We start from the raw sequence: 12,660 nt of genomic DNA, 5'->3' as shown, positions 1-12,660 counted from the left end.
GTTGACCAGGATACAGCACTGACTGTACTGGACGATTTTCAGGCTCAACTCTGTGAGAAGTGAAATTTCCATTCAGATCAAAAAGAACACACTGTAGTCATTTTAAGAATATACATTTATAAACAATTACAGCTACACACACGGTAGTCATACTTTATCTGAAGCATTGTCAGATATATTCTACATTTTTAAAAAGAATCACAGTATGATATATGTAGAACATATGCTGAGGAGAGGAGTTTATGTGATTCCATTGTTAAGGAAGCATTTACAGGGTTGAATCATATTTCATTGATGCTGTCTGCATTATGGGATTGTTTGGGGGTTCATAGGTAAATGCTAGGCAGTCATCCTGCAAACCTTTACCAGCCTAGCCAATAATCCATATTCAGAAGTTCCCTATAGCTTCAAGGAGAGTAATACAAGATAGACAGGGAAGACTCAGGCTGCCCATGCAATTTTCTAGGTTTAACTTGCAAAGGTGCTACTGTGCTTAATATATAGTGGATGTTTGTCCCAGAGGTGGACATACTTCTCAACTGTCCAGCTTTTCACAGAATATCCATATCTTTGCTTCTTATTTTTGGTCTATCCCTCATAAAATGTATGGTTTTCTGGCAAATTACTGAGGACTGATCTCACTAAGTAATAAGACATTAGAGTTAACGACTTCATATGCTTTGGAAAATGCATGCTAATGCAAAACCTTATAATAAATTAACAGTCTAAGTTTATAAAAGCCTTTTTTTTTTAATTATCCCTATTTTGGGGGTTTTGACCCCCCCACCCCCATTATTTCTGGCTTTCTCTTACAGGTTGAGAGGTGTTGGGTGGAGGATACAAATCTGTCATGCCAGCATGTCTTATTTGTTATTTGAGGAACTTTTTTTTTTTGCAGTGGAATATTGAGATGAAAGTTTAGATGTTTTAAGCTCAAAAGGCTCATCTCAACCATACCAAATTCCTCGGTATTTACTAGTTTTGAGGTCAAAATAATGCGGTGTCAGGAATTCCTGAGTGGCCTCTCTAATTTCGGAGTTTCCCATTTTTTTTACATTTTTTTTTTTTTTTTGCGAATTTTTGCTGATGTCATCACGTGCAGGGGCATGCTCAATGATGTCAGCTTTGTGAGCAGATTGCCAGCCCATCAGAATTTGTCCGAGTGTTCGAGGGTGTGTGTACTGTACTCTTTTTATTTATTTATTTTTATATGGTAAGTCGGCAGCATGTTTCAGTTGCAGCAACATTAGAGAGAGAAGAGAGTGTGTCAACAAGTAACAAACAGGACTGGAAGATTGAGAGCTACTGTAGTGTTTTTTGTTCTAATTTAAATTAATTAGAGCAAGGAAGGCAAGCCGTTCTTAATCGTTACTAGTGCAGCAAGCAGAAGTCTTCTCTTCTGAAGAAACTATAGGAAAATTATCACCACCAGTTTTTACTATTACAGTGAGTTCAGACATATTACACAAAGTAAATAAGCGACTCATCACCACTGCTATTCATTATTAAATAATTTTGGGACTTGCTGTAATTTTTCTAACCAAATCCATTCTCCCATTTCTATTATTTGACCTCTATTGCTGGAAATGTGTATATAAGCAAGCGGAAGCTCACTTTTGCTTAGCTTCTTTGGGTCTTGAATGTTGTTTTTGTATTTTTGGGGTTTTATTAGATCAATTTTTACTTTACTTGTTTTAATTAAGTTGCGGTATTTGTTGTTTTTGGTGTGCTGAAGTTTTTTTCCATTGGAATTAGCCAGAATGTTTTACCATACGAGTACTGAGGGGAGAGCTGGTGTAAATATGTAGAGGTTCTGGTCAGGGTTAGGTGTAAAATGCATGGAGTGCAGTTTTATATTTTCAACTTTGTGGTACGTGTACAGTAGCCAGCTTTTGCAATTGTATGTTCTGACTTTACATGTATTCATACCTCTTAACCTTTTATGTCCAGAACTGGGTGCGAAGTAAAACTGGTGAGGGAAAAAACTTCAGATTTCATCACTTTTAAATAATGCTATTTACCTATAGAGTTGGTAAAAGAAGTGGAAATGTGTTAGTATATATTATCTGCAGTAAATTAAGTCTTTGGGTGTAAGAGCAGTATTTTCTGACTGTAGTTCACACCACTGTTTGAAAAAAGTTCACATTTAGAAGGAACAGAGCCATACCTCTCAACCTCTTAGCCCAAGAAATCTTGACAAGGCCTTAGATAATGGGGGGGAGGCCCAAAAATGGGTACAGATTTTAACTATTGCTCATCTGATGTTATCCTAGTCACCATTCATCACATCGGATCCGAGCCAGCACACTTAGACAACAGCTTAGCTCAAGCTCCTCCCCTCCCATAATACTCTGCTGCCCTGTAACCCCTCAGATCTCGTTTGTTGCGCTTAACAGAGAGAGATTGCTCAGCTTTTAGGGAATTTAAATTTTTCAAACAGTAGGTCTTCCTTTTTGGGTTTTCTTCTCTTTATCTTTGTACTTTAGCTTCTGTAGACTTTCTGTAAGCAAACAGTTGATGTCCTTCAAGAATGCAACTGCAGTCATAACATATGGGTTGTCCTACCTCAGGCAGCCCTCGGTCGGCCGGATTCCAAAGTCTGGGTCCGACGTCGGCTGATGTCGCATTTTCCTCTGACATCAGAGCAGCTGGGGTACATAAGCATCAGCCGACGCCATTTTCTTCAGTCTTTCTTGCCGCGCGGTGCCCGAAGCAGAAGCAGTTCGCAAGTGCCGGTCGGTCAGCTCCTGTATTCTTCGATTCCGAAGTCATCAAAAAAGCTAAGTACCCCGTTGGGGACCTTTTCTTGCCTCAGCCGATGTCAGAAATTACTGAAAAAGTTAACAATTGTCTTTCTTGTGGTAAACAAATACCTCATAAGGATTTCCACTCTTACTGTCTTCCTTGCCTTGGCCCAGACCACGATGTCTTGGCCTGTGTAGCCTGTGCTCGCTTCAACAAGCGCACTCTCAGGCGCCGGGCGGAGTTCGCTGAAGATTTTTTCGGCGAAAAATTTGCTTACACAATGCCGTCGGAACTTCCGACATCGCAAACTCCCAAGAAACGAAAAGACCGGGACCGACATCCTCGGCCCGCGTCTACCTCCGACTCCACGCCAAAACCAATCGCGAGTGCTCCGGTTCCCTCTGAGACGGTTTCTCCACCGCTCCGAACCGAAGACACCGCATTACCGACGACTCCAATTCCGGATATCACTCCGACGCCAGTTATTGATTTTCCTCCGGATACCGAAACCGAGGAAATGCCCAAGACCATTGCTGTAGACAAGGTCACTCCAGCACGTGGAGCTGCCAGACCTCCTATGGCCATGTCTATTAAGGCCTACACTAGGGCTAAGGCAGCCAGCAAAACAAAACATCTTACTACTAAAACCTTACCTCAGCCTACTCCAGAGACACAAATTATGTCTATGGCTGCTGATTTAATTTCTATGATTAGAGGTTCACAGGCCCATCCTGAGAGAGGATCCCAGCCTCCTTCTGATAAAGGCCCGGGTTGAACCCCCTGACCCTATTCCGTCAGATGAAGATTCTGAGGGCTCTGTCCACTCTGATAGCCAGGAAGAGCTCTTCCAGACCTATGAGGACTCGGATGCAGAGGATTCCATTCCCTCAGCCTCCCCTCCTGAGGATATTTCTTTTGGGGAAGTTCTGCATACCATGAGGGAACATTTCAAGTGGCAAGGCCAGGAATATTCTGATTCCAGAAAGCGTCTCGGACTTTCCTTAAGAAGCCCCAGCACAGGCCCTTAGCTATTCCTCCTGTACTTGATGTTTTGGATGATTTATATTCTGACTCTAGTGTTACCCCTGACTCTCTTCCTCCTGCTCCAGCCAAGCCAGACAGGTATTACAGGGTTCCAGAAACACATTCCCATTTATTCAGGGCCCATTCTGCTGATTTGGAAACTATTTCACAGGGGCCTAAAGGAGTTTCAGCTTCCACCTCTAAAAATCCATTGCCCTCCAACAGGGAAGCTAGGTCATTAGAGAGATGGGGCAAAAGGTTTACACTTCCACTACCTTATCTATGAGAGCTTTGAATTGCCTTTTCATATGTTACAATATCAGGATTTCCTGTTAGAAGATTTACAAAAAACATTGGCCACTCCTGATCCTTTAGACAGGAAGGCTTTGCAGGAAGCTGTACATAATACTCAGCAAGTAAGCAATCACTTCCTACAGTGTGGGTATGATGCACTGGAAGCTTCATGTAGGGCAGCTATGACAGGGGCAGTCATTCGAAGACATGCATGGTTAAAAGATCAACCTCTACCAGATCATGTGAAGGCAAAACTTCTGGATGCACCTTTGGAAAAGAACAAGCTTTTTGGTGCTAATGCTAAGGATGTGTTAAAGACCATCGAGGAAAAAGCAAAATCAGTTCAGACGGTGAAAGATTTCCTCCAGGTTCAACCCCCCAGATTCAGTAGGAATTGGCCTGCAAAAAACTGGTCCTTTCCTAATACAGAAAAGTTTCAAAGGGGTAAAAACAGACGTGGCCATGGAAGAGGCCAATACAGAGGTCCTTACAGGGGACGACAATGGCAGCCAGGAAACCAAAGAAGTGACGCAGGGGTTTCACCTGCCCCACAGCCTCAATCTCAATGGCTTTCCTCTACTTCCGCCTACCAGGGAACAAACAGAAGCTCCCTTGGGCGGGAAATTATCTCTGTTTGCAGAAAATTGGCACAGACTGACAAAGGACAAATGGATTTTGGACATTATAGACCGTGGCTACAGGTTTCATTTTCATACCTTGCCAAGAAAACAAGGCATGCCAAACCTACCACCAAACCAGAGGGCAGAGGCTATCAAGCAAATCTCTCTGCTGACTCGGATGAAAGCAATAGAAAAAGGTCCACAACAAGAACAAGGCCAGGGATTTTACTCAAGACTGTTCCTTGTTCCAAGAAAAGAATCTCAATGGAGACCAATACTGGATTTGTCCGCATTAAACACCTTTCTCATAGTACCAAAGTTCAAAATGCTGACTCTACAGCAACTCCTTCCCATGCTGGGCAAGGGGTCTTGGCTGATTACTCTGGACCTCAAGGAGGCATACCTGCATGTCCCTATCAGACACAGCTGCAGAAGATACCTCAGATTTCTTGCAGGGCCAGAGCATTATCAATTCTCAGCATTGCCATTTGGCTTATCTACTGCGCCCAGAGTATTCACAAAATGCCTGGCTTCAGTAATTGCTCATTGCAGGCTCCAGGGGATACAAATTTACCCGTTCCTAGACGACTGCCTCATACAAGCAGACGACAAATTGATGTTGACAAAAAACTTGGACTATGTCATAAGATTACTACAAGCTCTGGGATACACAGTCAACTTCCAAAAGTCAAGACTGCAGCCATCCCAGCAAATAATCTTCTTAGGAGCCAAATTAGACACAGCCTCTCAAATGGCTTACCTGACAGAAGACAAGCAAGAGAAGTTAACTCATTCCTTCAAAGGTTTAGCAAAACTCACCCAGATGACTGCAAGGAGATTCCTACAGGCCCTGGGTTACATGGCATCCTGCATTCTCCTGGTTCCATTAGCAAGACTACACATGAGAAAGCTTCAGTGGTACCTAAAAAGCATTTGGTCTCAGCACAGCAACAACTTGGAGACAACCATACCTCTCATTCCATGCCTACAAAAGGAATTCCTATGGTGGGCCTCGGTGAGCCAGGCAAACACAGGTATGTCATTCAAAAAACCACAGATAACACAGACCATGACCACAGACGCCTCAGACCTTGGATGGGGGGGCGCACATGGAAGGCAGGTGTATACAAGGACAATGGTCTCCAAAGGAAACACATCTGCATATAAACCAAAAGGAAATGCTGGCAGTAATGCATGCCATCGAGGCCTTTCAACACCAACTTCAGCAAGGCCATTTACTGATACGGACAGACAACACCACTGTGATGTGGTATATAAACAAGCAAGGGGGCACCCACTCTTACCCCCTTTGCAGACTGACAATGCATCTTTGGGAGAAATCACTGAGCCTAAACATCCAGTTACAATCCCAGTTTGTTCCAGGCAAAGACAATGTCTTGGCAGACAGCCTAAGCAGGAATTTCACAGATCCACACGAGTGGAGGTTACATCCGAAGATCTTCACACAACTCACTTCGACATGGGGCAGGCCAGAAGTAGACCTATTTGCCTCTCACCTCAACCATCATCTACAAAAATTCTGCACAAGGACATACCATCCAAAAGCTTGGAAAATAGATGCTCTCTCATTCAACTGGAACTTCCTAACAATCTATGCATTCCCACCTCTGCCAATGATGGCCTCAGTATTACTAAAGATCAAAGCAGAAAGACCCAAGGGAATCATAATAGCTCCGGACTGGCCAAGACAACACTGGTACCCACTACTACAGAGCATATGTCACACCAGGAGGTGGGCCCTTCCCCATTGGCCTCTACTTTTGACTCAACACAATTTCAAAACAGTGCATCCAAACCTTCAGACACTGCAGCTAACAGCCTGGGAGATCCCATAAATAACCTCAACCTATCTCTCTCCAAGGAAGTTCAACGGATACTAACAGAGGCTCGAAGACCATCCACCATAAAGGTTTACTTAGCAAAATGGAAGAGATTCAGCAATTGGAATACCAGCAAGAGACATGATGCATCATTGTTGAACATCCCGCTCATCTTGGAATATTTGGCAGATATCCTAAAGAACGGCCTCTCATATTCTTCCATAAAGATATATGCATCAGCTATTTCAGCTAGATATAACACTGATCCTCCTGTCTTTTCACACCCTTTGCTAAGGCAATTCCTCAGGGGAATCAAGAACATTAAGCCACCAAGAAAGGCTCCAGTACCAGCCTGGGACCTCAATTTTGTCCTAGAAAAACTGATTCTACCTCCTTTTGAGCCAGCAGCTACAGTTGACTTGCAGTTTCTCTCATGGAAGACAGCTTTCCTGTTGGCAATTACCTCAGCAAGAAGGGTTTCGGAACTACAGGCCCTAATGGCAATACCACCGTTCATAATTTTTCACAGAGACAGGGTTTCATTAAGGACCAACCCTACTTTTATGCCTAAGGTGGTATCTAGGGTTTCTTTAAATCAAGCTATTCATCTGCCTGCTTTCTTCCCCAATCCTGAGAATAAGGGGAAAGACTGTTACATACCTTGGACATTCACAGACAACTTCGATACTACCTGGACAGAACCAAGGCCAGTAGGAAGTCTGAACAACTTTTGTAGCTTACGCCCCGCAGTCCAAGGAAAAGCAATTTCAAAACAGACAATTTCAAAATGGATTGGACATTGCATCAGATTCTGTTATTCCTTTCATGGAAAGACTGTTCCAGGCAATGTCAGGCCACATTCCACCAGAGCTACAGCCACCTCTACAGCATTCTTAAGAGGGGTGCCTACTAAGGACATTCTAGAAGCTGCTACATGGAGCTCCGTGCATACATTCTCCAAACACTACAATCTCTCTCTCTATACTCCAGATCCAGAGCAGGCTTTGCTTCAGCAGTCCTGCAGGGTTTGATTGCCACACCATCTTTTTCCTAGAGCATTCCTCCTCCCCCAGCTAAGCTATGGTATTCTACCCATATGTTATGACTGCAGTTGCATTCTTGAAGGACATAGTACAGTTTTGTACCTACCATAAATGTAGATGTCCGATAGACATGCAACTGCAGTCGGATTTTCCCTCCCTCCATACCCCCTCTATGCCTAGGGTCCACTCCTATCCCCGTTTCTCTTAGCTGGGGATATCTGTTATGGTGTATTTGTTTTATTGCTCATTTATTTGTCTGGAATCCTGTTTTTTGTCTTCCAAATTTGATTACAGCCTTCCTTGGGGGGCACCTGGCATCTGGGGCAAGAAACACTGAAGAAAATGGCGTCGGCTGATGCTTATGTACCCCAGCCGCTCTGACATCGGAGGAAAATGCGACATCAGCTGACGTCGGACCCAGACTTTGGAATCCGGCCGACCGAGGGCTGCCTGAGGCAGGACAACCCATATGTTATGACTGCAGTTGCATGTCTATCGGACATCAACATTTATGGTAGGTACAAAACTGTACTTTTCCTTTCATCCTCTCCCATTTGTTTGGCTTTGGTTTGGCTTTTGGCGCCTTTTTCTCTTGGCAGTGTAGTTAATGTAAACTTTTTTCCTTCTGAGAATTTGTTTCTTGTCTTTTTGTAATTTAGTTTGGTATTTAGTGTAATTTGTGTGTAGGACGGACTTTAGTGGTTGGGACTGTTGCTTGGCTTTTTTGACTCCTCTTGTGCTTGTCCCTCCGGGTTTGGTTGTTTCTCTTTCTTGGTGACATGTCAGCGAAACCTTCAGTTTTTACGAGGTGCTCCTCATGCAGTCAGAAGATGCCTGTTTCTGCCTCGCACGAGGAGTGCTTGTACTGTCTCGGCGCCTGCCACCTGGAGGTTGAATGCAACATTTATGCAATGTTCAATCCCAGGGCCCTGGTTGAGCAACGAAATAAGCTTCTCTAATAAGGTGTATAGTTCAGGGAAGTCCTTTTTTCAAGGAGTCTTCGACCAAGTTGGGCCCCTCTTTTCACAAAAAAAAGGCTACCTCTTCCTCCTCCTCCAGGGCAGTTTCCGAGAAGAAAGCTAGGCTGTTGGATCCCAGATCCCTGGATCCGATGTCGGCCTTAGCAGTATTGGATCCCCGGGTCTCTGATCCGAGGACCTCTAGAGAGTCAACGCCCGGATCCAAGGCCTCTGGACCCAGGTCTTCAGATCCAAGGGTCTCAGAGTCGACTCCCGGATTCACGACCTCCCAATCGAGGCCTTCAGGTCCGAACTGGAGCAGACCTATCATGGATCTGATCCCATCGGATCTGAGGGACTCTAGAGGCTTTCCCTCAGACACTTCTGTTTCCTCGGATCCGATATGGTTGGAGTCCAGAGCCATGTTGGAGCCTGTTGTTGTGGAGGACCTTCCCTCGGATCTTTCAAGAGGGGATCATTTGTTTACCCCTCCATGTAGGAGCCATTCCCCGGACCATCAGAGGAGGCCCTCGGGGTCCCAACATGGGTCTCTAGCTAGGTCCTCTATTTACCCTGATCCTCCAGGAGCAGCCTTCCTTCCGACATGGACAGGATAATGCGGTCCTCCTTGAAGGCTGAAATTGAGTTGGGGCTGCTGGCTTCCCCAGACCACAGGACTATGGAACATTCTCCTAATCCTCCCAATTATTTTCTCCTCGTCCGACTTCACAAGTATTGGACTTAGGGGAGCCGGCACTCAGTATGGAGGTGGTGGGGGTTTCTGGGTCTCCTCTTGTCCCTACCCCATCAGAGTCTGTGGCTAGTTCTGCTCTCCTTCCTCCGGGGCATGTGGGGCTACTGGTCTGGGTTGTTACCCCGGAGTCCATGGGGGTGGGTTCTGGTCCAGGTCTTTCGAATCGCTCTCTACCCCTTGGTGCTTCGGCCCTCAATAGTTCCATTCTGGCCTTATCTGGAGGTTGGAGGTGCTGGCGGGGTCTGCTCCCTTCTCCATTGTGGTGGTGTCAGTAGGGGGAGGAGAGAGGACTTTGTCCAGTCCCTTCGTGTTCCGGGTGGTGGAAAGATTTCTCTCTATCAGAGTAGCCTCCCCTACTCACCAGGCTCCATCCCACCCTCAGATATTGAGCGGACCCTCTCATCCTGCTAATGGTCAGCCCATTCGACATAGCCTTCAGGGGGGAGTTACCCCCTACAGGGATCCCTACCTCTTCCCAGTCTTCCCCTGAGCCTCCCGTGGAGGAAGTTCCTTGGAAGAGGACATGTAAGGGGAAACATCTTGACTCTCCAATGGAGTCTCCCACAGAGAACATAGATATTGATGAAGCAGATGGGTCCCCAAGGTCACCGCCTGATGAGGTCTCCTTTGGGGACATTCTGGAGATTCTTAAGGCCCCTGTTCTCGGAGGACGAAGTGTTTCTGGAGACTTTTGGTACAGGCCCATCTATGTCTTGGGTGTCACCCCTGCCGACCCCTTGATCAACTTCATTGCCAGGAGGGTTTGGAATGAACCAGATACAGTGGAACCAGTACCCAAGACAGTGGACAAGTTTTTGAGTCCCGGTTGATGCGATTGTGATAGCTAAGAAAGAGCTGGCTGAACAGAGTTCATCTGTCTATCCTCCCAGTTGATAGTCAAGAGCAATTGACAGTTTCGGAAAGTGGGTGTTTGCATTGGCTTCTTTCAGCCTATGAGCCTTAAGCTACCTGACTTATTTCACCCATCTTCAGAGGGATTTGCTAAAGGAGCTTACCCACCTCCCTCTTGGAGTCCATGCCTGCAGAGGACTTTAAGACCATTTCTCCCAAGCTGGCCACTCTCACGTCCTTGGCTAACTTGTCCATGAGGTTGATATCCAGTGCTGAAGAGGGTACCTCACTGGCAGCAGGCACAGGCATTGCCATCTGATGTCATGCCTGGCTGCGTTTATGCGGGTTTGCGGAGGCCTTTAAGGTGTCATTCACCAACACTGCCTTTGATGGTTCAGCACTCTTTGGACCAAGTGTTAAGGAAACTTTGACTCACAGTGAGCAAGAGGGAAAGACTCTGTCAGCTGTAGGGATCAAATTCTCTATCCCCCAGAGGTCCTTTTCCAAGACCCAATGGGGGAGCAAGAAGATGTGGTTCCATAAGTTGCAGTCTTCCTTTCAAGAGGCTCAAGTAGATTCCTGTTCCAGGGGACAAGGGAGTGGATTCAATGGTCGATGCCACCCTAGGGGCAGAGGAGGCCCGCAAAACCAGGACTCCAAGGAGCCTTTCCTTGAAAAGCCGTTTTCCTGAGATGTTGCCCGACTGTCCCTCCCTGGAGGCAGTTGGGGGCTGTTTATCTTTGCAGCGTTCAGCCTGGGCAAGCATCACAACTGACCAATGGTTGCTATAAAAATATATCCAGGGGCTACTGTATTCCCTTTTCTGATCCCCCCGCAGAAAAGCAGAAATCTCCCTGATATGCCACCCATTCAGAGAGAGTTGGCCTTTCTAGAGGTAGCCAACCTCATTCTAAAAAGATCCATCGAAAAGGCACCCACAGGACAGAGAGGAACCGGAACTTACTTCCACTTCTTTTTGGTAACCAAGAAAACAGGACCTGCATCCAGTTCTGGACCTCAGTCAGTAAAATCTATCAGTCAAAAAGTCAAAGTTTCGGTTGGTCACTGCACAGTCCATTTTTGCCCATTGTACACAAGAATGACTGGATGTACGGTCCAGGCAGTCCAGGAGATTTCTCCACTTTCACCTAGGAGCCAATCGCTTCCAGTTCAGAGCCCTGCCCTTTGGTCTCACCGCAGCCCCCGGGTGTTCACCAAGTGTATGGTAATGGCAGCTCATCTCAGGCTGCAGGGATTCCAGGTCTTTCCCTGTCTTGACGATTTTCTCCTCACAGCTCCCACACAGCATCAACTGGTGGAGACCGCACAGTTTCTTCTCTTCGATTAGTTGGGAATAACAGCGAATCTTGCCAAGTCTTCCTTGACCCCATCTCAACAGCTGGAGTTCATTGGCACTCAGTTGGACACTACCGCGGAGATTGCATCTCTTCCCCTCCAACTCATGCTTCTTATCCAGTCTCTCGCGTACAATCTTTTAGAGCAAACTTGTCCTCCAGTATCATTCATTCTAAGGGCTGTAGGTTCTATGGCAGCTGCCATTTTTCTGGTCCCACTGGCCAGGTATTACATGAGAGTTCTGCAATGGACCCTGGCAGTTCAGTGGTCAGCTCTCTCTCAACCTGTGTCAGTCCCTATACTGCTCACTCCAGTATGCAGAAGATATCTATCATGGTGGATGCACTCACCGGACCTTCTAGTTGGCATGTCTTTTTCTCCTCTAGTTCCGACGACCACAGTTAACCACGGATGCTTCCCCCCTAGAGTGGGGTGGGGGGCATTTCCAGGGGAACACTGTTCAAGGGACATGGTCTCAGTCAGAGACCAAACTGCACGTAAATGTTCTAGAGATGAGAGCAGTCCTCCTTTCATTGCAAGCATTTCATGATTGCCTTCCCTTCATGACAATAGCAGTTCACACAGACAACTTGTGTGTGTGGTACATAAACAAGCAAGGGGGCACACGTTCCTATCTGCTTTGTTGTGAGGCCATGAGGGTTTGGGAGTGGGCGATGTCCTGGGGGGTGCTTTCTCATTGCAATGCACATTCCCGGAGCATCCAGCATGCTGGCGGATAAGCTGAGCAGGGATATTTTGACCCCTCATGAGTGGTCCCTGAATCCATTAGTGGTGAAGCAGATCTTCCATCAGTGGGGCCAACTGAGCTGCGTTCTGTTTGCTTCACTTCTCAACAAATGCAGCAACTACTTCATCCTGACCCCCCTCCCCCCATAGGTGCTCTGACTCATGGTTGGCCTCCGGGTCTCCTTTGTGCCTTTCCTCCATTACCATTAATTTCGAGAGTTCTTCAGAAAGCAAGACACCTCAGGACGCAGTTAATCTTCATTGCCCCCTTCTGGCCTCGGCGGGTATAGTTCCCTCTTCTAAGGTCTCATCTGAAGCACCCCCTCAGATCTGATCTCCCATCCGTCGCTCCGTTCGCTTCCAAATCTGCAGACTGTTTATCTAACAGTTTGGTTTGTCCAATTCCAGTGATTCTCACTAGGACCA

The 12,660-nt window shown here is 46.2% G+C and overlaps 1 protein-coding gene across 1 annotated transcript in view; it reads left to right on the top strand.

Moving 5' to 3' along the window:
• Window positions 1-12,660, top strand: part of LOC122804987 (unconventional myosin-X-like) — a 2,302,513-nt gene that overhangs the window by 1,428,958 nt on the left and 860,895 nt on the right. The window lies entirely within an intron of this gene.

The sequence above is a fragment of the Protopterus annectens genome, chromosome 6.part0 (genome assembly GCF_019279795.1).
Source record: "Protopterus annectens isolate FY-2018-M chromosome 6.part0, PAN1.0, whole genome shotgun sequence".
NCBI classification, from domain to species: domain Eukaryota; kingdom Metazoa; phylum Chordata; order Ceratodontiformes; family Protopteridae; genus Protopterus; species Protopterus annectens.
The sequence above is the reverse complement of the archived record's forward strand: the minus strand, read 5'-3'. Positions and strand labels throughout refer to the sequence as shown.